The sequence below is a fragment of the Phocoena phocoena genome, chromosome 5 (genome assembly GCF_963924675.1).
Source record: "Phocoena phocoena chromosome 5, mPhoPho1.1, whole genome shotgun sequence".
In the NCBI taxonomy this organism is placed as follows: domain Eukaryota; kingdom Metazoa; phylum Chordata; class Mammalia; order Artiodactyla; family Phocoenidae; genus Phocoena; species Phocoena phocoena.
In genome coordinates, this window is record NC_089223.1 from 15,291,780 (window position 1) to 15,319,245 (window position 27,466).

At 38.1% G+C, this 27,466-nt stretch overlaps 1 pseudogene; it reads right to left on the reverse strand.

Annotated features, from left to right (window-relative positions):
• Nucleotides 1-2,071: 2,071 nt before the first annotated feature.
• Nucleotides 2,072-2,764, reverse strand: LOC136123779 (brain and acute leukemia cytoplasmic protein pseudogene; annotated as a pseudogene).
• Nucleotides 2,765-27,466: the final 24,702 nt, after the last annotated feature.

Below are 27,466 nucleotides of genomic sequence, written 5' to 3' on the forward strand. Positions count from 1 at the left end.
ATACAATATGGAACAATTTCCTCTGAAAAAAACCCTAAATACTGGCTAAGTGACAACTACACATCAGGCAAATGAGAAGAAAACCACATTGAAGCAGGCAAGAGAGGCTGGGACACAATCTCGCCATAAAACCCACCCCCAGTGCAATGGCCCACAGTCACGAGGGAACTTAGAATCCAGAACTTCTCCCTGAGGAAAGAAGGGCTTGAACTCTACTTCAGGCATCCCAACTTTAAAGACATGCACTGTGAGACAAGATGCTTATAGCCATGTCTGGCACCCAAATTTTTGTGACTGCTGCTAGGAATCCTGTTGTATCTTTAATTGACTTAAATTTCCCCAAATGTCTCTACTAGAGTAAAAAATTGATATTACTGTTAATGTACTAATCTTATTCTCCATTACCCTGATAAGGAGGATTTCAATCCTCTTTTAAGGTGTACTGCACATGCCATCTGCTACATGAAATCCAACTTGGACCTGCTTCTGCTCTTTGCTTCTCTCACCTCAGCTCACGTTTGTCTCCTCCAGTCAACTTCTCAAAGGCCCTTATTGCAGCATGCCATCCAGGCCACTATGTGACACTATTTCACCCTAGTTCCAGATGTTTTCCACTTCTGAGGTGGTCACTCTGCTGCTCTGAGCCAGCAAAATCACCACCTGCCCCTGCCACACTATGATTCCATCCAAGATATAGCTGGTAAATATTCTCAAACACTTATAAGGGTTGCTCAGCCATCTAATGGTGAAAGAAAAGAAAAAGAAAAGAGAAGGAAAAGAAAAGGAAAGAAGGAAAAGTAAGGCCCCTATCCCTCTCTGTTATGCTATGTTAATATAGCATAGTAGTTTGTAGGATTTTTGTTTATTGTGAATAAAGCTGATATCAATATTCACATACAAATCTATGTAGAAATATCTTTTTACTTCTCTTGGAAAAATTCTTAGGAATGCGATAGTGCTTCATAAGGCAGATACACATTTAATATTTTAAGAAACTGTCCTAAAGTTTTATGAAGAGGTTATTCCACTTCTACATTTTGAAAAGTGGTATATGAGATTTTCAGTTGCTTCACACCCATTCCAGCACTTGGTACCGTCATTACTTATTTTAGCCACTTTAATGAATGGATAGTGACAACTTTTGTTGTTGTTTTGTTTTTTCTCTAAACATGGAGTTTACTGGTATCATTCAGTACTAACTTTAGTCCTTCCTTTCCCAATCCCAGGCATGTTAACAGTCATTTAAAGATCATGCTACATTACTTTGGAGGAAAATACATCCACCTTAACATGTCTAAAGAAATGCTAGAAAATTTTATTCCTACTGATTTTTTTTTTTTTTTTTTTACTGCCTCAGCTACTGATTTCTAACACAGTGCATGTGGATCTAATGTCCATGTGAACTCAAACCAACTAGTTACTGACTTTTTAAAGCAATTCCTTTGCAGATACCAAATGACACAGTCCTGGGCTGTGCAGAGAGGCCAAAGGGAATCCAACATGTTCCAGATTTTCTCCCTCTTGTGAGCCTGGTCTTTGATTAACAACTGCAAATGGCCTTATTCGAGAGAGAAAACACTCAAGAACACAAGCAAAGGGAAGTGGAAAGCTGGAAAAATGCAATGTCTGCTGAGCCCTGATGGCTCCGAGGTGACCAATACCGTGATATTATGGTTCAGAGGCTGATGTGGACCTCAGCCTGGGGGGATGCTGAAGGCAGATGAGAGAGAAATGGGTGTGACTGTGTATCACAGAGGCCTCCCTGGGACACACCATGGGTGTTGGTGGGGTTAGTTTCTGTAAAATTGGATCTGAATCTGTCTCATCCTGAGCTAAGGAAACAAGAATAACACAGTTTTCCTGTTTCTTGATTCCTCATACAGGTGGGTTTAGAGTTGGGTGAAAGCCAACTTTTAAGTGAACACAGTAAGCTTTGTGATGGTGGTACATCAAAAAGGAAGAATGAAGGAATAAGCCTGCCTGAAACAGTGCGCAGGAGCATGGCCAGGAGAGCTCAGAACCGACTGTGACTCTTTCAGCCAGGAACCTACCCCTTCTACTCTTCCGTTTCCTAAACTGGCCCGTGGCTTTTGCTCGCCACTTTTCCATCAGACCACACTGCAGGAGTTGCAAGAAGCAAACTGAACATACATTTGCAGTCTATTACCTTGTGGGAGTATTGTGCCAATACATTTAAGTGATAAATAGGAGGCTGAGAATGTCCCAACAGGCTAAGACAGTCTCCCAAGGCACCTGGCAGTGTTCCCACACAGTAAGGGCCACCCACGTCGTCAAAGTTCCGCAATGGGGTCCAGGATGTGAAGGGCACCAAAGAAGTCCCTCTGCCCTTCAACTGGTTGAACACTCTGCTAGTTGCCACAGTTGTGATTCTTCGACTTCTGACCACCTGTTGGATGCTGTCTGCGACATTAACGGTGACTTCTTTTGCAGACGTCCGCTCTTTTAGCCTCTGTGGTCTGGAGGCCATTCTGTTTCTGAGTCAGGGGGTCTAAGCTGAGGCCCTGGGGATTTGGGCACTAGGTCCCACAGCTTATCTTCTCTGGGTTGGATATTCCACTTGGGGCTGTCGATCCGGGCACGCGATCTTCCAGCACACCTGCGTGCAGGCCGCCCGCCTCAGGGCCGCTGCCCCGGGCGGCACGTCCGAATCTGCGTAGGTGAGCCATGTGGACTCCGTCCCGCGAGCCCAGCTCTCCTAGTAGCGGGGCTCAATGGCATCCGCCCGGTTCCCGCCGCAACCCATTCTCCCGCGCTGCTGGCGCGCCCGGCAGCCGCTCGGTTCGCGGTTCCAGCGGCAGCTCAGCCCGGCCGGCGAGGAGGCGGCGGCGGCGGCTGCATTGCGTGCCCCGACCCGCCTGCCAGCGCTGCAGCCACTTGCCCATTTCCCGCGGCGCCCGCCGCCTCCTCCGCCGCCGATAACTCTTTATGATTTACATAAATGACCTTTACGACCTTATGCTAAGTATCTTCTCATGAGCCTATTGGCCAAATATTTTCCTTTGTGAACTCTGTTCAAATCTTTATGTCTATTATCATTGGCTTAATTGTTCTTATTACTGAATTATAAATTATTCCTCATACCATATATTTATTCAAATTATATTGTTTTTGGCACTACGGTGAATCACTTTCCAATTACTTGCTGCTGTGTATATCTATCCTCACATTCATATGGCTTGCCTTTTTGTTTTCTTAACGTGTCTTTCGAAGAGCTATATGTCAATTTTCATGAAGTCAAATTTTTCATTTTTTTCCTTTGTGGTTTATGCCTTTTATGTTCTAAGAAAACAATGGTTAACCCAAATTTTCAAATATTTTTCCTGCTGCTTTATATTTTTACCACTACAATTATGAGGCATTTCAAGTTAACTTTTGTGTATTGTGTATGTTAAGGTTTGATGTTTACTTTTTCTGCAGGGATATCCAGCTGTTCCAACACTGTGACAGATTTTCTTTCACCCACTGAATTGCTTTGGGACCTTCGGCAAATATCAATTGAGCATGTACGTACAGGTTTTTTTCTGGATTCACTATTCTGTTCTATTAACCATGTGATAGATCTATTCTTTCACCAGGGCCATGCTGTCTTGATTACTGTAACTTCATAGCAAGTCTTAAACTCATGTAATGTATGTCTTCTTTGTTCTTTTTAAAAATTACTTTGGTTCTTCTGAATTGTTTGCATTTTCACATAAATCTTCAAATCAACTTATTAATTTCTACCAAAAAAGGCTCTAAGATTTTGATCGAGATTGGATTAATTCTATAGGTCAATTTAAAGAAAATTAACATGTTAACAATGTTAACTCTTCCAATCCATGAACATAGTAAATATCTCTATTTAGGTCTTCTTTACTTTTTATCAACAATATGCTGTAGCTTTCAGTGTATATAGCCTTGCTTATCTTTTGTCAAATTACTAGTTCTTTTACATTTTGGCACTATTATAAATGGAATATTCTTTAATTTTCCAATTGTTTTCCTTTGTTATATAAAAATACAAAAATACAAAAGTTTTATATATTAACCTTGTACCCTGCCACTTTGCAAAACTAACCTATTATTTTCAGTAGTTGTTTTGTAGAGTCCTTGAGGATTTCCTATGTAAACAATCACGTCTTATGGAAATATAAATATTTTTTACATAGTTCTTGTCAATCATTATGCCTTTTATGCTATTAATTTCATTACAGCAATAGCTAGGGCCTGCAATATTAAGGCTGAATGGTAACAGGGAGGGCAGACATCCTTGCTTTATTCCTAATCTTAGGGAGAAAATATCAAATATTCACACTTAAATATGAGGTTAGCTGTAGGTTTCCTATAAATGGCCCTTAGAAGTTTGTGGAATTTCTCTTTTTGTATGTGGCTAAAAGTTTTAAAAATGACTTGGTGCTGAATTTCGTCAAATATACTTCTGCATCTATTGAAATGATCATATTCTTTTTTCTTTATATTGTGAATATGGCAAATTATACTGATTGAATTTTGAATGTTAAACCAATCTTACATTATTGAGGTAAGTCCAACTTGGTTATGATGTACTGGCTTTTATAATGTTACTGGATTTGATTTTGCTCATATTTTGTTGAGGATTTTTGTGTGCAAATTCATAAAAAGATATTGGTCTATAGCATTTATTTCTTCAAATGTATTTGTCTAGTTTTGGCATTAGACTAATAGTGACCTCATGAAATGAGTTGGAAATTAATTTCCTCCTCCTCTATTTTCTGAAAGAGTTTGTATAAAATTGGTATTTATTTCCTTAAATGTTAGGGAGAATTCACTATGGAAGCCATGTGGGGCTAGACTGTTCTTTGTTGGAACATTTTAAACTACTTTTATGCTTTCTAAAATTGGTGTGCTTACAATGATCTCTCATGTTAATGGATTTTTTTAAATCAAAGAACAGTTTTAATTATGAACAACTTTCTCTTTAATTATGAGTCATTTGCTGTGGGAAATTTGCTTTTTTTCTTCCAAGAACATAAAATATTCTTGAGGGCAGGGACAATGATGTATTTGTATTGTTCTCTAGTGCTTAACATAGTGTTCCATGCAAAAGTGTTTAGTAAACGTTTATTTAAATGAATGAAAAATGAATTAATGAAAAGGTTAGTGATAAGACTATGTTTTAATCCATTTATCCTCCCTCAGGTATAGTTTTCTCACTCATAACATGAATGAGTCCATATGGATATTATTTAAGTTCCAGTCAGTCTTGAAATCCCTTGAAATATATTTGTCTTGCTAGTTTGAATATAAGAAAAGGAGAATTCAACAGCAATGACTTTTTCATTCACACCCCCAAGACTTCCATGCACACAGATTTCAGTCTTTCTCTCCCTTTTTATTCTCTCCAGGTTAAGTTTTAGTATTGATATCTGCAAGTGTGTCTCTAAGACATTCTGAATCTGTGGTAATTTTCTATTCTGCGTTTTAATCATAAAGTTTAGAGATAAAAGGGACTAAGAGAAGATCTAATCAAACCTCATCACTGAGCAAAATAATTAATTGAGTCTCAGAGAAAATAAGTGTTTTTCTACCTCTGTAAGTGACCTCTTGCTAAATGCAAAAGGATTTGAGTAACAAAATAGAAAGGTTACTAAACGTGACAGTAGAGGTAAGGTATTTGAAGTTTCTCTCTTCCTCCCTCATGCTCACTTATCTCTCAGAACAGAAATATTAAGACCAAAAGAGATTTATAAAGTAACTGTATGTGGGAGCCTTGAGGATATACATGTCAATCGATGTAAAAACTTTAAAATCAGGTATAGTTTCTCCCACCCAACACCGTAGTTCTTCTACAGTGTAAGATCAAACAGTATTTTCTAATTGTTTCTTCTTCAGAATATTATTTATCTCAATGCCGATCTCAGGGTTTCAAAGACCCCATAGTTCTTACAGCTAACTCCCACAGTGAAGTTGTAATTATATAGTGCTGTGATTTTATACATGTGTGTATGTATACACCCACACATATAAGTGCAATTCTTACTCAATGTAAAAACTGTTTCATTTCCCTAGCACAATCAACTTACTTCCTTGAGCCACAGATTTTTACAGCTAATACATCTATTTATCTTTGTTTCTCTCATTTCTATAAGAGAAGGCAAATAGATAAGTACACTTAGTTAAAACTAACCTGAGTCCCTGCTCTATACCCTTTAATATTAAATCATTTTCTAAAATACACTGATTTTACTTAAATCCCTCCATGATTAATTGAATACGTTTTTTTAGGGTTTACCTCATAAACTAGAAAAAGGATCTATTTCTGTTGTCCAGTAACTATGCTGTTAATGAAACTAGGTCTTGAGTTTCCACAAATACGTAGGAATAACTGGCTAGGCAGCTGTTTCCTATAAAATGGAGAAGCGCAACAGAGGTACACTGATAATACTGGTGGCAGATAATTAAATCGTTCAATTTGTGTCCATTTAGAATGTTGCCTATCTTTAATATCATCTGACAATGCTTTTTGTTGTGTCACATGCTAACTGAGAGTGCTTGATGAAAAATAAAAACTGACAAAACATCTTTTTAGTTTAATAGAGGTATTATGTGTAAGAGAAATAAAAAAAAGGGTAGAAGAAAATGAGAGAAAGGATGCATTTGGTTTTTCATTTTATATATATTTTGTATATAATCCTAATATTTCTGATTTTTACCCTAGGAAATAAAAACAGAATAGGACTAGCCTTTAGTTTTTGTAGTTGAGATATTTTTCTTAATCTTCCAATTTAAAAAGTTATTGTATGATGTTCACAGGACTTATACTGTTTCTAGGAAATGTCCTAGGAGTATGCATTTTCTTTTTGTCCTGTCTCTGTGTCAAATTATAGCTAAAAGAGAGGAGACAGAAAAGATGAATTTAGAAGAACAGAAATAAGAAATTAAATACGTGAATTACTCCAGACTCATATTAATATCATAAAATTAAAAATTATTTGCACACTTTGAAATAGTTAACCATCCTTTATTATTTGAACTCAATTTTCCTTGGGTTAAAACTGGGCTCTTATTAATAAAATAGGTCCCTTGGGAAGTTACGTTAATGCTTTAAGTCAGTAGTATATTAATAGTAAGTATATTATGGTAATGTTCCACATTGATAGAGAGGCACCAACTTGCCTACAGGCATGCAGATGGTGAGTGGAGCCCAACTTTGTCTCAGGCAGTCTTGCTCTGAGTCTGTGTTCCTCATCATAACATTATGCTGCCTCTCATACTGCAGAAATACTTAACATTACAACTCTGGTTACACTGCCATTAATTCCTTCCACAAGGACTTATCTTGGGTTCTGTATGTGTTTATGGTTCTAAAATTGTCATTTCTGTGTTTTAATATATACCTTTGGGAACTCTGAAGAAAGATAAAATAAGCAATTCAGATGTTCAGCCATCTCGTTGTTCCCTAATCATCTATAGTAGGGGAGAGGGATGTTGCTAAACATTAAATATAATCAATTGATTCCATCTTATTAATTACCAAATTTATAACTGCAGCTTAAAAATAACATTCAATATATATTTTCCATATTGAGTAAATTTATCCTGTATTTACAAAATTACCCGAGTGAAATATGTGTACAAAATTCTGAGTCAGAATTAATACAGTTCTATTAACACGGAGCCTTGGTGATAGTAGTTCATTAGGAAAATAATGCAATAATTTTTAGTAGCATTAAGAAGGATTTTAAAAATTATATGTATATCCCTGTGAAAAATATCTCCTGGAACTTTAATTAAGAAAGTAGACAAACCAAAAAAAAAAGGAAGTAGACAAATTCTATTTTAATATAATTTAGAAATATAGCCCCTTGAAAAATATATCCACTGATGTTCCATGGCAGAAAAAAAAAAATGCATAAATCAATATTGAAACAAGATAGAGAATACTATTCCCTAAAGAAATAACGTATGTTTGAAATCTTTCTGTAAGTGATTAAATTGCCTCTTTGGAATTTTTATTGAAAAGTAATAAAAAAATAAAATAGTTAAGGAATGGCTTAAAAAGATAAATAATATTGTGTGGAAAGTTATTCATAAATAATTTGCTTTTTATGATTCCTTTATTCATAGCTTCCATATTTCTTTTATACATGAGATAATGTGTGTAAAATGTGTCATACCTAGTTGGGACTCAACTGAATTAGCTTTTGCAGCTGATTGTTTCATCATTTTTAGAGCCCTCTACTGTTTTTATTTAAAATAACAAGTTTTTTAAACCACCGCTTATTTTGTCTCCTGAAATGCAGTTCATTCAAGAGACTATATGTTTGAAATCTTTCTATAAGTGATTAAATTGCTTCTGTGGAATTTTTATTGAAAAATAAAAAATAAAATAGTTAAGGAATGGCTTAAAAGGATAAATAATATTGTATGGAAAGTTATTCACAAACAACTTACTTTTTATGATTCCTTTAGATATTTCTTTTATACATGAGATAATGTGTGTAAAATGTGTCATACCTAGTTGGGACTCAATTGAATTAGCTTTTGCAGTTGATTGTTTCATTATTTTTAGAGCCCTTTACTGTTTTTATTTAAAAAAACAAGTTTTTTAAAAAACCACTGCTTATCTCCTGAAAGGCAGTTCATTCAAAGGTGCTCATTGACTGGGCTATTCTGGTTGTTAAAGTTGCAGAGAGATTTTACAATTTCACTATGAAAACAGTATATTCTTCTCCAATACATCAAAGTATTTATTTTTCTAACAATTTCTAAAAGCACCCATGAAAAGCAGTTATCTAAATTATTTTGAGAAGTTATACAGTGCTGTTAAAACATAGTTCTTATTATAATAACTTTGATATTACATTACAACTCTGACATTATTCTGCTGTTCTATATAATTTTTAAATGTTTTTGAAAAAAAAAAAATTCAAATCCTAGGTCAAAATCATTGACCCCAGAAATAAATTTACAGGAAAGTGAGTTTGAATATAGCTAAATTTCAATCAGACAAGCTATAGAAATAAGATAATTAGGTTCTTCCTTCTTCCTATCCAGTTCAGCAACTGTGAAAGCATGGTCCTTACTTTTAGTTATGATTTATCCACCTGTAGACAATATGCATTATTGTAATTCACTAAGTCATTACTCATCTTCATTTATTTCTTAGCACAATGCCTGATACTTAAGAACAGGAGAGATTCCTGAGATTGGTAGGGCTTCTTTCCCACCTACTTTCTTGCTTTCTCCTTAAGACTTTTTATGTTAAATTGTGAGCTGGCAACTGCATGTTTGAGCATGAATTCCTTGGTTTACAGTGAAATAGCACATCCCTTGGGATAATATTGCTTTGAAAAGGAGATGACAGGAGTCCTGTTGATTTGGCTTTGATGCAAATTACAGCCCCTGTATCCTTCAGTTCATGACACATTTGTGAATTGCCTGCCCACATTTTCTCAGGAGAGAAAAGAAAACTTATTTGGACTGTAAAGGAAAAATAAAAATACTAAGTTTAGTAAATGCTATTTTTCCCCAATTGGAGCATGTACATGTTCTTAGTAAAACTGCACTCTACATACATTGCCAGAAAACATTCTTTTCTGCTGCTCCAGTAAATTCTTTAAAGTCTAAGACTGTTAATTCTGGATTCCATGACAATGACTGAGGAAAATGTAAACAAAAAGCATAAGAAAAAGCAAGAATTTAGTTTTCGGGCTTTTACCTGGGAATAGGGAATAACTGTACTGATTCTGCACATCTTTGTGGGATTTAACACATAGTACCAAGAAGAGTAACTGGGAGATATTTTAGGTGATTAGTAAAATGAGTGACAAAGACCTTCAAGGAATTCCACATCCATCCCAACCATCTTTCCCTTTTATTTCTCCACTGTAGACAATAAAGGCACTAACTAGTCACCTTTCCAACCTCTACAGATCTAGTCATGTGATAACTTTTTGGTAAGTGAAGCATAAGTAAAATCTGCTCAATGGTTTCTAGGAAGCTTTTTATTTCCTGATAAAAGAGATGGACATCACCGCTTCTTCCCTCCCTTGATGCTTTGAGTGGCGTGTAATATCTGCAACTGCAGGAGCCATTTTCTGAACATGAGAGAAAGGTAAGGAGAGCCAGAGAGGACTTATCTTGATATGTGTGGTAGACAAAAGATGTATCACACACAACTCCCTTTAAGGAAGAAATGGCTGCTAGGTGTGGAGAGTGCGATCAGCAGACAGCATCCAAACATCAGCTCTTCAGGGTCTAACTCAGCTGCTGAGAGCTACTAGGCCGAGGTCACACTCTTCCAGTGACAGAGTGACATAGAGCTTATACCCTGAGACAGACTCGACTGTTTCAGGCCAACACAAGACCCTCTGCTAGGCAATGTTCACTCTAGAGCTCCCTGCCAGAATGGCTGAGGTTTTATCGGGTATGCATTTCAGTTTTTATCTGTCCAATCCTGCTTGCTCCCACTTCTCCTCATAGGTGTTGATCCCTACTAAGCATTTTATAACCCAAACTGCATCTCAGACTCTGTTCCAGAGAACCCAACCTGCAATCATGGAAACAATAATGAGTCATCTACTTTCAGACATTTTTCATGTGAGAAAACAATTTACTCAAATCACAGTTACTTGCAAAGTTCACAGTTACCTGCTGCCAAATCATTCCTCACTGTTACAGGCAGACAATTCCAGAATTTATTTTCTTAAGTGTTTTTCTTTAATTCTCACAAGGAGTAGCAGTATTTATAAAATCCCATAAATTATAACTAGGAGGAACATCAAATATCATTTGCTCCAAAGTCCTTATTTTACTAATAAGAAATCTGAGGCCCAGGAATATGGAGTAAAATTTCAGTAGATCCCAGTCAAGAGGCCAAGAAAGGGACCATATCAAATAATTTATTTAATGATTTTTTAAAAATTTCTAGTATATTGCAGCTCCTTCATCACTTTCCAACATCTTACACTGTGATCTAGAGGAGCTGTTCTCAAGTGTGGTCTCTAAACTAGCAGGGTCGGCATCACCTGGAAACTTATTAGAAATTAAAGGCAAATTTGGGGGTCCTACCATGAATATAGTGAACCAGAAATTCTAACAGGGAGGAAGTGAAACTTAGCAATCAGAGTTTTAATAAGACTTCCTTGGAAAAAGAGGGGATTGAACCAAGTCACGATTTTTAACATAGACTTGTATTTGTATCAGTAAGGGTTTTCCAGAGAAACAAAACCAGTAAGGGGTAGGGGTGTGTGTGTGTGTGTGTGTGTGTGTGTGTGTGTGTCTGTGGAGGGAGGGGGAAAGAGAGAGAGAGACAGAGAGGAATTTATTTTAAGGAATTGGTTCATGTGATTGTGAAGGCCAGCAAATCTAAAATCCGCTAGTCAGGAGGCAAAACTCTTCCTCAGAGTCCTCAGTCTGAATTAAATTTTTAAATTTAATTTAGTTGATTTACAATGTTGTGTTACTTCCTGCTATAGAGCAAAGTGAATCAGTTATACATATACATACATATATCTACTCTTTAAGATTCTTTTCCCATGTAAGGACTTACTGTGTAGCACAAGGAGCTCTACTCGGTCTGTTTTCTTTTAAGGCCTTCGATTGATTGGATAAGGCTCACCCACATTATTGAGAGGAAGCTACTGATTCTACTGTTAATCTCATCTTAAAAATACTTCACAGCAGTATCCAGACTGGTGTTTAACCAAATATCTGGTTACTGAGGTCTAATCAAATGGACATATAATTAACCACCACAGGACCCTTTGTTTGAATGAATGAAGCATTATATAGAAATCCATATGTAAAAATCAATAAAAGCTCAACAATTGAAGCAGGATGAATTCCTGGAATTTTTTACAGACAACACCTCCTACTTCAAAACCACCAATTTCCATCACTAAGAGGCCTCAAAAAGTCTGCAAAGATTTACTGATGCACCATTTAAAAACCACATAAATGTCTAAATAATGGGGCAACTTCAAGCCCTCAGACACCAATTGATGTAAGAAGGTATTGCTAGGCAAGGTCCTGAAGGCCTTTCCCATACTCTAAATTTTTAGAAATGTGTTATTTATTTGTCACTTGTCTAAATGTACAGCAAATCCCTGCTTAGCAAATGCTTCCCTCATCTAGGAGCATGTTTATTAAATACAGCAATTTATTAAATATAGCAATTGACTACCTACTTTTGTAGGGTTCTCAACTAGGTTTTGCTTTGACAAACACTTAGAAAACTCACTTCAAAAAAAAAATAGGAAAGGTAAATTTTCACTCAATCCATGTATAAATTTTTACCAATTTCAAACAGATGGGGTAATAATCAGTAAAATTTAAATACAATAATATGGCATTTCTTAACAGTATGGAAATCGCTGAAGTTATAGACCTTTAAATTAAATCAAGCACTCCAGAAACAGGAATCAGTCACTGTGGGATTAAACAGTAATGGTTTCTGAAATGAAACCCTCCGGTACTAGAATTTTAAAGTCATTCTGTTTTGTCTAAACCTATATACAAAACAGCACCAAAATATCTGAGAGTGTTCATATGAAAAACAAAATTATTTTTCCCAGTAATGAGCTCTTAAATGCTTCTTACATGAGAATTCAAGGCACTGTAGAGATTAATCAAAAATTAAAAAATAGGTTTGATTGCATTCTTTTGAAACATTTTTAATGAAGCAGTAATTGCTCTGGGTGTAGATGACTTTTTTTTTTTTGCGGTACGTGGGCCTCTCACTGTTGTGGCCTCTCCCATTGCAGAGTGCAGGCTCTGGACGCGCAGGCTCAACGGCCATGTCTCACGGGCCCAGCCGCTCCGCAGCATGTGGGATCTTTCCCAGACCGGGGCACAAACCCGTGTCCCCTGCATCGGCAGGCAGACTCTCAACCACTGCACCACCAGGGAAGCCCAAGATGACTTTTTTTAAAATTCAAAAGTAGTTTGAAACTTATTAGATAATGAAGCTAAAAAAATTTTGCCACATTCTTTCTTATATTTCCCATAATTAAGATGAGATAATCTTGATTCTTTAAAAGTGATATTTAGATAAACATTTTACATTATCTCTAATGACAACAACACATGGTAGGCGTTCTTTCCTTTTTTATTACAGGCGAAGGAACAGAAATTCAAAGAGCCCATATGATGTTAAAGTCAAACAACTAGTTAGTAGAGAAGGCTGAATTTGAAATCACGTTTACTAAGAGAGCTTCTGGACCAGGTTCTCTCAAGTGCTAGTAATAGGACTGTACAAGTCAATTTCTCATACCTGGGCAAGAAAGGAGACCTGGAAAGAAGAGAGGAATGCTTAAAAAGAGATGAAAGGGATTAGATCAAGATGACAAACTGAACATATTTGTATACCTCACATTCACCTCATATTTCCTTGGAATAAAAAAAAGAAAATAAAATTTTAAAGAATGAGATTATAGGGGCTCCATTTTCAAGATAACAAGGTGAAGAGCCCTGCAGACCCACTCCTCAGTGAAATAAGCAAAGCTAATGAAAACTATAAAACCATATAAAACTGGACTGGTGGGTAAGACTCTGCACTGGTCCCAATGCAGGGGGCCTGGGTTTGATCCCCGGTCGAGGAATTATATCCTCGCATGCCGCAACAAAGATCCCACGTGCCGCGACTAAGACCTGGCACAGCCAAAATAAATAAATAAATAAATATATAAGTAAAAATATTTTTAAAAAAAAGAATAAAGTGAGTTTTTACTTTTCTCAGTAAGAACAATGAGAGACTGTGGCATTTGAGTCATGATTCACAGCTTCTCTCCACCCACCAAACTCAGTTTGATGAAAGCTCCACTACAGGTAGGTGTGGCTAAAGGATGGGGTTCCCTTTTCCCTCAGCTCCCAATCAAGTTTTACCATACTTCACCAGAAGGTATAAGCCTTCCCTCAGATCCCAATCAAGTTTTACCATATTTCAAGTTTTACCCAATCAAGTTTTACCATATTTCACCAGAAGGTATAAGCCATCAGTATTTCTCATCCACTTCAACTGCAAGTTGAAATGGCTAATTCCTGGTGAGGGCCAGCTAATAATTGAGGGGCTCCTTTTCCACTCAGTTCCTATTCATAGGACAGAGGCTCTACCCTCAGCAAGCTGAGAATACTGAAGCCCCTATGGCGCTAAGCCCAGCTCCTTCTTAGAGCATAGTTCCATTCTGGAAGAGGCAAGCCAAGAAAACCAGAGGCTACTGCCTCACGCAGAACCCAGAGTAGTGGCTCAGAGATTTCCCAGGGGAAGAGGCAGTCCATAAGGAAGAGAGCTCTGAAACTATCTAAAGGAGTGACTTAGGTTCCTCATTTGAACTAGAGATCAAGCTGAAGGGTGCTCTCAAAAATAATAACTTTCCTTAATTAAGAGTAACATGCTAAACCATTGGCCACCTAACTTTCCAGAAAGAATCATGGATAGAAACAGTTGAAAAGAGCCCTCCCAGGGACAGCAAAAAATCTTAAAGGTTGTCTTAAAAGTTAACACTGTCCAAATTAATTGGACCAGACTGCTGAGCAATTTATGCTCTAGGGTGATGCTGAAAATAATAGAGAAATCAGCCAGTAATTAATAAAGCCTAACGAGCAGAGTGTAATACCAAAGGAAGTAGATGGCTTATCAGAGAGATCAGAGAAAGACAATCAAAGAGAGCCCTGGTAAAACCATATCCTAGGCATGGGCCACAGGCCCAAAGCTATGTCCTCAGAGGACTGATGCCAAAGGCTTGATGGTGCAAGGGAAATAGACTTTACCAAGTAGCCTAGTCAAGTCACAAAACAAATAAGGATACAAACCACCACCAAAACATCCCCAGAGAGTAGGGAGGAAAATCATCACTCAGAGTTGCTACAATATATAATGTAAAATGGCTAGTATTTAACAAAAAAATATATGAGACATGCCACACATGATTCAGACACAGGAAAAAAGTAGGCCACAGAAATTGCCTGTGAGAGGAATCAGACATCAGATTCAACAGACACCACCAAAAACGATTAGAACTGATTAGAATTAGATAAAGGAATTCAGTAAAGTTTCAGGATACAAAATTAATACATAGAAATTTGTTGTGTTTCTATATACCAACAAAGAACTATCAGAAAGAGAATTTAAGAAAACAAGCCCATTTACAATTACATCAAAAAGACTAAAATACCTAGGAATAAATCTAAGGAGGTAAAAGACCTATACTCTGAAAACTATAAAACACTGATGAAAGGAACTGAAGAAAATACAAATGGAAAAATATACTGTGTTCATGGAGTGAAAAAACTAACGTTGTTGAAATGACCATACTCCCCAAGGCAATCTACAGATTCAATGCAATCCCTATCAAACTATAAATGGCATTTTTCACTGAACTAGAAGAATTCTAAAATTTGTATGGAAACAAACTATCCCAAGTAGCCAAAACAATCTTGAGAAAAAAGAAAAAGCTGCAGGTAGCATATTGCCTTATTTCAAACTGTACAACAAAGCTATTAGTAATCAAAACATTATGATACTGGCAAAAAACAGACACACAGATCAATGGAACAGAATGGTGAGCCCAGAAAGAAACCCACACATTTAGAGTCAGTTGATCTGTGACAAAGGAGGCAAGAATATACAAAGGGGGAAAAGAAAGTCTCTTCAAATGGTGTTAGAAAAACTGGATAAAAACATGCAAAAGAATCAAACTGAACTACTTTCTCACATTATATACAAAAATATACTCAAAATGTATTAAAGACTTAAAGGTAAGACCTGAAACCATGAAACTCCTACAGGAAAACGTAGGCAGTATGCTCTTTAACTTCAGTCTTAGCAATATCATTTTGCCTATGTCTCCTCAAGGAAGGAAAACAAAATAAAAAATTAAACAGGGCTACATAAAACTAAAAAGCTTTTTCATAGTAAAGAAAAAGGCATTCTACTGAATGACAAAAGATATTTGTAAACAATATATCTGATAAGGGATTAATATCTAAAATATACAAAGAATTTATACAATTCAACAGCAAAAAACAAACAACCCAATTTAAAAATGGGCAGAGGACCTGAATAAGCATTTTTCCAAAGAAGACATACAGATGACTAACAGGCACATGAAAAGATGCTCAACATCATTAATCATCAGGGAAATGCAAATCAAAACCACAATGAGATACCACCTCACACCTTTCAGGATTGCTATTATCAAAAAGATAAGTGTTGGAAAGGATGAGAAACACAAATCAAAACCACAATGAGGTATCATCTCACACCAGTCAGAATGGCCATCATCAAAAAATCTACAAACAATAAATGCTGGAGAGGGTGTGGAGAAAAGGGAACCCTCTTGCACTGTTGGTGGGAATGTAAATTGATACAGCCACTATGGAGAACAGTACAGAGGTTCCTTAAAAATCTAAAAATAGAACTACCATACAACCCAGCAATCCCACTACTGGGCATATACCCTGAGAAAACCAGAATTCAAAAAGAGTCATGTACCACAATGCTCATTGCAGCTCTATTTACAATAACCAGGACATGGAAGCAACTTAAGAGTCCATCGACAGATGAATGGATAAAGAAGATGTGGCACATATATACAATGGAATATTACTCAGCCATAAAACGAAACGAAATTGAGTTATTTGTAGGGTGGTGGATCGACCCAGAGGCTGTCATACACAGTGCAGTTAAGTCAGAAAGAGAAAAACAAATACAGTATGCTAACACATATATATGGAATCTAAAAAAACAAATATATGGTTCTGAAGAATCTAGGGCAGGACAGGAATAAAGACGCAGACGTAGAGAATGGACTTGAGGACACAAAGAGCGGGCAAGGTAAACTGGGACGAAGTGAGAGAGTGGCATGGACATATACACACTACCAAATATAAAATAGATAGCTAGTGGGAAGCAGCCGCATAGCACAGGGAGATCAGCTCTCAGCGCTTTGCATCCAACTAGAGGAGTGGGATAGGGAGGGTGTGACGGAGACACAAGAGGGAGGAGAAATGGGGATATATGTATATGTATAGCTCATTCACTACGTTATACAGCAGAAACTAACACACCATTGTAAAGCAATTATACTCCAATAAAAATGTTTAAAAAACCCCACTGTATTAAATGGGATTCTTGTTTCAGAGCTCTGGAATGAGCCATGCACACAGCTAATCTCATTGTGCTACAGCTACACTGTATATCAGCATATGTGTTATAGAAAGCTTCTATTGTAATTCATCATTTTATTTATAACTTTTTATAGTATTAGGATATTATTATTTGAGTCAAACAGAATAACAAAAAGAATGTCATATAAGGGATTTCAAAATCATTAAAGCGGTCTTACTTTTTCTCAAAGACTCATAAGCATCTTTAGGTGCTTCATTATTTAATTTCACAATTTTAACCATGTTATTAAGGAATATCAATACTTCAGTTAACTGTTAATGTCCACATTCATATTTTTTTTTTTTTTTTTTGCGGTACGCGGGCCTCTCACTGTTGTGGCCTCTCCCGCTGTGGAGCACAGGCTCCGGACGCGCAGGCTCAGCGGCCATGGCTCACGGGCCCAGCCACTCCGCGGCATGTGGGATCTTCCCAGACCGGGGCACAAACCCGTGTCCCCTGCATTGGCAGGCGGACTCTCAACCACTGCGCCACCAGGGAAGCCCCATATTCATATTTTGATGTTCTTTATACAAGGTTTAACTATAATCAAGTATAGTTCTGCGTGGAGGCCATAGCTCAAGAAACAAAGCACACATAGGAAACTTTTCCACACCAAATTTAAGAGCTGTACAACCTTGATAATCAAAGTTGGTGAGAGAATCACCTGCAACAGCAATTAATTATTGAGTAAATTGGATCCCAATGTTGTTCCAATGAAATACTTACAACAATGCAGACTGTCTCTTTCCTCCCCACTCTCCTTTAGAAATGCACATACATTTATTGCTAGGTCAAAGATTTACTCAAAGATTTACTACATTTAGATGTCCAAAGAAAATGTAGTTTATTTTGTGTGTCACTGATAAGAATTTCTTTACAGTTCACACTTTTCAGCGTAGTAGAAAAAAAAAAAACATAAATTTTAGTCTAGCTGGGTAAGCACTGTGGCTGTAATCATTTAAACAGTCCTTTTAGGTAAATGCTTAGCCTCTTTAGATAAAAATGCTCAGAGTTCTACCCTGCTCTTCCCCAAGGTAGTGTCCAAGTGTTTTGCAGGGTAATATGGTAACAAAGGGAGCTGGTAACCATGCATAAATATGCTGTCCTCTAAATAATCTTTGTATTTTGCCAAGGGGTGTCTGGTATGGGTGCTGAACTCCTGTCAAGTGTAGATTTGGCTGGCATCTGGAGGACTATGACTGGTACAACTCATGGTCTTTCTTTCCCTGGTCTTGACAGGGCCTGACAGTCCTTCCTGGTTGATCTGGCCTCATTTAGTCCTCCCTGGTCTGGGGAAATGTCCTCAGGTCAGGCTGTGAGGACCATGGGTACCAGCCCCAGCAGTCAGCCCGCTGTGAGTCCTCTGCTACAAGAATACTTTGATAATTATGTGGTATCTGAAAAACTCCCCAGCTTTAAAATTGTTTTAATTTTAAATAAAAATTTATAGAAACATGCATAAAACATAAACAAATTGTGTGAAGAATGATTATAAAGCAAACAGCAATGTAACTACCACCCAGGTCAAAATTAGAACATTTCTAACATCCTGGAAGCCTCTATGCACCCCTACAAACCTCCTCCTCCTCCAGCTCCCAGAGGTGACCACTACCAGGACCACTGTGGCAGTTCATTTATTGTTTTCCCGTACAGATATAACACCAAAATATACACTCCTAAACAATATAATTTATAGCTTAGCTTTTCCTGCCTTTAAAATTTACACAAATCATAAGTAAACACTTGGGTTTTGCTTCTTGCCCATAATACTATTGCAAAGTCTATCCACGTTGTCACACATACCTCTATTATTTTTTCTTTTTTTTTTACTGGATTGTATCTCACTGTGTGAACATATCAAATATAACTTTTAAGTAAATTGTAGTATTTTCCATTGTTTGAACATATCAAACTTAATTTTAACGTTGGGTGGGCAATGTCTTTTCCAATTTTGTGCTATTATAAACGTCACTGCTAGAAACTCTTTGAATTATAATTTCATACACCCAGGCACGCGGGTCTGTAGGCTAAATCACCAGATATTAAATTACTGGGATACGGACACACAAATCGTCAAATTTAGTAACTACTACAAACTGTTTTGCAAAATGGTTGTAACAGGTTGTAGCCCTACCAGCAGGCTATCAATGCTTCAGAAAGTTCCACAGGGGCATCAAGGAGCAGGAGATGACACTAGATTTTATAAAGAAATATATTTATATATAGATTTATATTATACATAATATTTCATATGATATAAAACATATTATATTAATATATAATATTATATTGAATATAATTGATATATAATATAAATATATATATAAAATATATATATTATATATACGGCCCTTTGTTGGGCCACACTCCCGCCGCGGCTCAACAAAGGGCTATATATAAAATATGTTATAGGGCTTCCCTGGTGGCGCAGTGGTTGAGAGTCCGCCTGCCGATGCAGGGGACACGGGTTTGTGCCCCGGTCCGGGAAGATCCCACATGCCGCGGAGTGGCTGGGCCCGTGAGCCATGGCTGCTGAGCCTGCGCGTCCGGAGCCTGTGCTCCGCAAGGGGAGAGGCCACAGCAGTGAGAGGCCCACGTACCGCAAAAGAAAAAAAAAAAAAAAAAAGTTATATATAATATCTATAATAAATGTAAATATAAATATACTTACATACATAGGTCTCTGTAGATTCTCTCCATGGTAGGCCGCTCTCCCACCAGCGTTCCCTGCTGGTCATGGAACGTCCGGAAGCTGAAGAGGCAAGCTCGGGACGCCGGGCGCAGGTAGCACGAGGACGTGCCCGTGCAGCCGCGCTGCGCAGGGTCAGAAGTCAACGCGCAAGCGCTGTGGCCGAGCTGCTGCGTGACAGCTGGAGGCTGCAGGAGCAGCTCCGGCGTTTGACCCCCAGTGTGGAGGCGCTGGGCTTGGTGGCCTGGCCCACCCTGCGTCAGGCACGCCCACCACAGCCAGGCAAACGCCCAGGCCCCGGGGTCCCGGACGGCGCGCCCTGCTTGGGAATTGCATACTTCGCCAGCCACGCCATCTTCTTGCTCATGGGCTGCGGCCTGAGTGTGCTCATGGCAGAAGACAGTGAGGCGATAAGAAGGACCTCAGACTCCTCAGACTCGTGCGTCCTCAAGAATGGGCACCAGTCAAAGGCAGAGCCTGACGACAGCTCCCCTGAGGCCGCCCAAAGCTTGCAGCCACCGTACTCCCCCCAAACCTCGCCTGCTGAACCTCACCAGCCAGTCATGCCTGTCACTTGAGTATCCGAGTTCTCTGGGGACACTTCAGCCCCAGCTCTGTCGCCCTTGTCAGCTGCCATCCCACAGAGGATGATGGGATCGCTCAGCCTGAGCCCAGCGAGGCCAGTGCCCCCTGGACTCCCAGTCCAAGTGAGAGCTGTCTCCCACGGTCACTGTGGAGCTCCGACTCTGGGGCAGTGACGGCAGGCCAGAGCAAGGGCAGACAACGTTTGGTGACGCCGCTTCCGTCACCCACCTCCACGCAGCCACCAGCCGGGACTCAGGCCCACCGTGCCCTTCACCATCAAGTGTATCCAATTTAGCTTAGCAAGTTCAACTGGCTTCTGGTGTGCCCAAAGGCTAAGTGGGATGTTTTGAAACCTGTCCTCATCACAAGGGGAGTGAATGGACAGAAGAGCTGAATCTGGGCCTTTCTTCTTCTTAATTTGAGCTGCACTTACTTCACTGTGCATGGTCCTCTGAGGCTTGTGCTGGGCGGCCCGAGATGATATTCTGAAGTCCTAGAATTTAAGGTAAGCCTCATGACCTTGACATTTAGCTTTTTTTTTTTTTTTGTGATACGCGGGCCTCTCACTGTTGTGGCCTCTCCCGTTGCGGAGCACAGGCTCCGGACGTGCAGGCTCAGCGCCCATTGCTCACGGGACTAGCTGCTCTGCGGCATGTGGGATCTTGCCGGACCGGGGCACGAACCTGTGTCCCCTGCATCGGCAGGTGGACTCACAACCACTGGGCCACGAGGGAAGCCCGACATTTAGCTTTTAAAAAATACCTCCTCTCCCAGTAACTGTCTCACTGCTTGCATCGCTTCTCTCAGCCCCCACTGTGCACAGTCACCCGGTGGCCTTATTGCAAGGTTTCTACTAGGAGCACACCGTCCATTTCCCTCCCCCGCCCGAACACACACACCCAAAGATGTAGGCCTGAAAGGCTGGGTTTTGCCAGAGCTCACTGGACATTTCTAAAGGCCCCTCTACCGGTCTCCACAGGTTTGGGATGACAGGGTAAGATAGGTCCCATTTGTTTATTTTTATTTCCATTTTCCTATACTTAAGAAAACAAAATTATTGATATGATCTAAATCGTCCAGGCTAAAGGAATTTAGAATCTCCATCTTCCATCCCTTAACAAGGCCTATTTTTCAAGCCTGCTGACTTGCTACAAAATCAAATCTGACAGCGAGAGCTGAGATATAACTCCTTGTTCTAGCACGTATCTGTCTCTTCTCTGAAGGATCAGAACCCATTGCTTTTAATGGGTGAGAAATTCACATGGCATCAAGATTTATAGAATATTCAAATTCAAGTGAAAATGTTTCAAAAATATTTTTCTCTTCCAGTTTTATGATGCTAGGGAGGGGGGAGGTAGAAGGAGATACTGCTCTATTTTATCTTCCCACTGCTGCACCTATACCTTTGTATACCCTGACTGATTTTTTTCGTAAATTGAGAGGTCCTGTCTAGTGTAACTGATTGCTTTAGATGAAAATTTTTGTGAAGGCTATACATATTCCATATGATTTTTCAAAAGCGTAATATATTAGAATTCAGAAGTGAGAACAGTGTGAGTTTATAACTATTTTACTGTTTATATATAAGGTATATTTTAATGCATAAGGGACAGCATTAGAATTAGGCATGTAGAATAAGGGCATACTATAACATACTACATGAGACCTAGGGAATTGCTGTAAAAATGTCTCACAAATCTACAGAGTGATAGATAAAATTCATTCCCTCAGGGATTTTTCTCTGTTGTAAATTGTGACAAATCAGCAACTATCAAGCTTTGTAAATGCCTGAATTGTTTACTCTGCCTCAAACCAAATTTTACTATAAGCCACTGCTCTGGAGTTTGGATTAAATGGAGATACAAGTGAATAGAGAAAAAGGTCCAGATGGATCTGAGATGCATATACCAATTTGAAATGAGGGAGTTCAAGGTGGACAAAATGCCCTTCCTCATCAACCAAACAGAGAGGAACACTAATCTACTTTACATAAAAATAGAAAGCACTTGGGTTTTCTACTTTCCTGACTGGTGAGAATAAAATAGGAGATATAGATAGATATATAGATACAGATATATAAATATATAGGTAGATATAAATAGATATATAGATATATAGAAGCATGGGAAAAGAAAATTGAATCTAATTTCTGGTTCCACAGATTTAGAACAGAACTAATCATCAATATAATTAAAAAGACAAATTGGAACATGCAATGCATTTGAGATCAGAGGCTAGGAAATATTTAGTGAACAAAGAGAATTTAATAATTGATACAGTAGAGGAATTACGAAACGTGTGCAGCTTTGAAAAAATAATCATTATTTTGGCAATATTCTGTTTATATTTAACAATGTTGCCTTTAATAAGATAGCAAGAGTTGCCAACATGGAGCAATTAGGTCAGACAAACTAGGAATTAATTACTGTAGACAGGCCCATATGTCACAAAAGCCTGGCACATGTTCTCCAAGCCTAGCTTGTAAGGGGAAAGATTTATTCTGGGAAAGCTGTTGAGATAGTAAAAGGGACTTTGCTACAAAAGTTTGAATCAAAAGCGACTTTGCAGAATTCAGATCTTCAAGGCACAAAGTTGGATTAAGTACAAACTAGGTGAATTTTCTTCGGTGCTTATCCAGTTACTTAAAATAAATGGAGCAGTGCATAAACAGTGTGTCTACAGCAGTTCTTGGAGTGCGCCAGGAACCAAATTTCAACAAAGCGTGAGCTACTGATTCTACATGCCCACATGCCCACATGTTAGTTCAAGCTGGTATAGAGAAATGATTAGTAAGTCACAATCTTTAGGGTGCATGTACATGCCCTAAATGCAAGATATCACCCAAAATTAAGTTTTAGTGTGAAAGATTGAAAATCACCCTTTGTGTTTTGCTTCTTAAATACTGTGCAGTGTTAACATTTTAGTCCTTAGAAATCACTGTTTTTATATTGATATTCTTTTCACTACTAAAACATATAATCAAATTTAGAATATGCATTTTTACCTGGAAAATCAATAACAATATTTTTAATTTAAATGAAACAAACAAAAGCAACCCAATATTTTTTTCCTCTAAATTGGTCCTTGTGTAAGTCAAGCTTGGTTGTTTTAGGCTAAACTCTATTACAACCCTGATTTCTAATTCTACTAACTTGTTTTCTGGGAGATGTAGCCAAAGACATGATACCCATTTCCCATGTGAGACCTTCCTTTTGAGATGTTTCATATTCCAAAAAGTCCACATGTAGGGGGAAACCTTTAATGAAAAGAGGATGCAAACTTACACGACTATGAGGACAGAGGCAAGTAATATATTCCCAACCTGGGATAATTAAAATTGTGCAATAGCAGATATAAATGACAGGCAATGTCTAGATTTATGGTAGAGACACAATTGGGAGTGGTGTGGACTGTGGAACACTGGACCCACTTGTTAAAAGTCTCAATTGTTGCCATACTGGTATGTGATCCAGATCATGATTTTATGTGAAATTTCACAACATTTTAAATATTGCAATTAATCCAAACATCCAAACACAAAGAACAAATAAAAACAAATACATTTGGCCAAACAAAAATATTTTAAAACCAAATTCAACATTCTATCAGACAGATGCAGACAGATGCCTATACCAGACATTAATGCTTTCAGCATTATCTGCTCTATAGGCATAGGAAATACTATTTTTTTAACATTGCTGTTATTTTTACCCTAAAATTCTCATTGTTTAACTTGTATCAGAGTTGCCTGGATAAGGTTGTAAACTAAAATGAAACATGCCCAGTTAAATTTGAATTTCAGATAAACAGCGTATTTTTTTTAGTATAAATATGTCCCAAATATCGCATGGGGCATAGTAAAAATTATTCATTTTTTAATCTGAAATTCCATTCAACTGTGTATACTGTACATTTATTTGCTAAATGTGGCAATTTTATACCTGTAGGGCTTGTTAAAACACAGATGGCTAGCCCCACTCTAAGAGTTTCTGATCCAGCAGGTCTGAAGTAGGCCCTTAGTGTTTGCATTTCTAACAGATTTCTTAGGAGATATTGGTACCATTGGTTCCATAAACACACTTTGAGAAACACTGCCCTAAAATAAACTAACGTTGAGTCAGTTTTTAAAAATCAATTAAAGTTATTCACATCTTCTCTTTTAATCAAACATTTGCTTATTATTTCAAATACATAGAGATTCTTTGGTTTTCCTAATGACTCAAAGTTAGTTCTAAATCTATACTCATGATTTCATTTTACTCTAGACTCAAGATCACCTGCCCTCTCATGCTTCCAGAAGTATCTGCTAGGATCTTTGCCCAGTACCTTTGTTTCCCCAGGCATTTTAATGCTTGACTATAAAGTTTTAGTAGTTGAATTTAGCCTGAAAAGGAAATGAGTTTCTTGAGACAGTAGCATGACATCTGCTACCCTGCACCATTATCTTTTTTTCCCTATAAAATGTAAATGAGATATGTTAGCTATATTTAAAGGGGGTGGTAATACCCTTACATACATGAATCGTGATTATACTAATTTGGCTAAGCATGAATCAAAAACTTTTCAGAAGCTTTTCAAAATTCCATCATTAAAACTCAATTTGCAAACTATATGTTACTCTTATCTTTCTAAATATGTACTTTTTTTTTCATAAACTGCCTTGATTTTGGCAACCTCACACCTCTTTTCACCAGATGTTTTTGCTGGCATCCATTTGGCTGAGGCCATTTTTAGTACCTGGAAGGAGGGCAGGAGGAATATTAGACTCTTTTGGCTCAGGAAGTCTGTATATTATCGTCACCATTGCAGTCATGTTGCTTTGTTGCTTATTGTCCCCAGCTTGTTGCCACCCCTCTCATCTAGATCCTTTTCTTTTAGGGAAGATCTGAACTGTATTCTGTACTTTTTTTGTCCTGATCCTGTGGGGTATGACTCTTTGCTCCTGTTTCTTGGTCTGTGTAATTGTGCATGTCTTTTCACCTCTGCCAGTCCCGAGAGCTGGAGTCATTTTGTCACCACCGGCAGCATATCTCAGACTTTCATCACATGGCCCAGAACCAAGTACTGTCCCTGAGGCTCCAGCCTCAAGACCTGTTGCCAAGCCCATCACCCTACCTCCACCTGTATGTAGAACCTCTGAACTGTGTAGGCTGCTAGACTGCTTCTTTATGCTATGTCAACATGCATGCCCACATCCTACCAAGGGCAGGTCCTGTGCAAAAAGAATCACACTGTATGCTCCTGATACTACCCTCTGTTGCCTTGATTTTGTCCTATTCTTGTATTATTCCCCAACAACAGGAGGATGCACTTCATGGTGTGGGGCCTGCACACAAAGCAATATATTGGGCTGTTAAAGAAATAACACATTTAGAAGTCCAAAAGTAAATTGTTTCCCCTTATTGTACACAGTGTTTAAAAACAAAGAACTAGAAATGACTGACCATAATATATTATGACAAATTCTGTTATATAGCTATGAATTAAATGCAACTAATCTCTGTGGTGGGTGCCATGGAACGAAGTTTTTTTGTAGTATCTACCTTTGTAGAATATTTAAGAAAGGTCATTGAAAATATTCTAACTAGACCTGCATAAATAATGTTTACACTTATAATAAAGATGCTGCTGGACAGCAGAAACAAAGAAATCACCCACCAAAAGCACTTGTGCCTTAGGTGTCAGGTACATAGCAAACTCTGGAGAACGGATATTGTAATGAATTACTCACTCAGACTTCATTCAATTCCAATGATGACAGTTTGGGCCAAACAACAAAGTTGCTCTATCTAAAAAAGATGAAAGGAGCTCCGTAAAGTGTTCTAATGGCTCAGCACAACTTCATATTAACAGTTGGTAACATTAGACACATACGGTTTCCTGCCACATCTGAATCCTTATTATCTAGAATTATTTTACTTATTACCAATCATTTCTACTTTATATCCCAATGGTATTTTTTATGACATTTTTATGACTTCCTCCCAAGTAGGCTGTTAGCTCTTGAACATGAAAGCCAGGAGTCGTTTATTCTTGTGCCCTCTGTATCTAGCAAAATGCTTGAACATGTGACGGATACTCTAGAAATGATGAATGACTAACGTGACCCTAATTCCAGTACACAAATTTTTCATTCTTCCTTGTGTCCAAAGCTCATTCTGTCAATTGAATGAACAGCTGAATTCCTATACTATGAGTGCTTTGCTACAGTCTTGTCAAATATCTCAGTTCTCTTGGTCTCAGGTTCCTGTTTAGCTCTCCTTTCTCCTCCAGGAAATTAGAGATTTTGAATCCTAGCCCTCAAAATTGCTATGAAAATTTTGATGCAACACTTAATATACTACTACATTCCTTTACACAAGAATATATACTACTACATCCCTTTACTTACGTGAATGTGTTCACACGAGTCTGTCACTGATGCACTGGCATCAGTTGAACCTCCACTATGTGCCAGTCATTCTTAGATACCGTATTAGCTTATTAGGGCTACCATAACAAACTACTACAGAGTGGGAGGCCTAAACGACAGTAATACATTGTCTCACATTTCTGGAGGCTAGGAGTCCACCATCAAGGTATTACTGTGTTGGTTCCTAATGAGAACGGTGATGGAGAATCTGTTCCATGCTTATTGCCTACCTCTGATAATTAGCTGTCAATCTTTGGTCTTCCTTGGCTTGTAGAAGACTGAAGGCACTTTTTGCCTTCATCTGCCTTTCTATAAGGACATCAGTCATACTGGAGTGGTGGTCCACCCTACTCCAGTGTGACCTCATCTTAATTACATCTGCAACAACCCTAGTACCAAATAAGATCACATTCTGAGGTACTAGAGGTTAGGACTCCAACATGAATTAGGGGGGAACACAAGTCAACCCATAACAGGTATTGAATGTACTTTATCTTATTTAATCCTCACAACAACCCTATGAGGTAAGTATATTTATCTCCATTAGATAAAAATTGCCTGTAGGTTCTATCTAGCTAGAATTTCAGGTGACTTTGCTATGCCTGTGTTTGGGAAATGTATTTTATGTCAT